This window comes from Austrofundulus limnaeus, unplaced genomic scaffold (assembly GCF_001266775.1).
Source record: "Austrofundulus limnaeus strain Quisiro unplaced genomic scaffold, Austrofundulus_limnaeus-1.0 Scaffold765, whole genome shotgun sequence".
NCBI lineage: Eukaryota > Metazoa > Chordata > Actinopteri > Cyprinodontiformes > Rivulidae > Austrofundulus > Austrofundulus limnaeus.
The window spans coordinates 55,925-56,615 of record NW_013953167.1 but is presented as its reverse complement, the minus strand read 5'-3'; positions in this window follow the sequence as shown (position 1 = coordinate 56,615).

The window sequence follows — 691 nt, the reverse complement described above, 5'->3', positions numbered from 1 at the left end:
CAGTTGCTGTAACTAAAACTCGTCTCGTCACATCGTCTCACTGTACTGTTTGTTCTGAGGATTATTCCTGCAGAAACTGAAAATGTGAACGAGGAGTTTTCTTGTTTGAGTTTCTGAACGCTGTCGTTGTTTGAAGCTTCAGATGTGAACAGAATCAGAACCAGTGCAGCAGGTAAACCCTCCTCCTGCTGCTGCTGAACTGGGTTCTGTTCTGATCAAAGTGAGGCGCAGCGTCGTCTCCAGACTCTGTGGTTTCAGTTAAAAACCCAAACGTTGTGAAGCTGCAGCTCCTGTTGGGTTTCTGTTCAAAACGTTCAGCTTTTATTTTGAAAGAATGAGCAGAACTTATTAAATCAGAGTTTAGCCACATGAGTTGTGTGGAAACTGATGTTTCTGCAGTTTAATGTGGTGCTGAGTCAGCGTTTAGTCAGAGCCCGAGCTGTTGGCTCAACTTCTCAGGTTCCTGTTTTAAAAAAATAAAAAAATAAAATCCTTTTTAAGACTGGAGTCAGGTTTTAATGTGAGGTGAACACTGCCATGTTTGTGTAGTTTTTTGTTTTTAAAGGGTAAACAGTATTTATATTCCTGATAWTAGGATTTTAATTTTTTATAAGTACTTGTACTAAATGTCTGGGTACTTGATACTAGTATAAATACTCAGCTGACTGTGTTGCTGTTTATATTTAAAGAA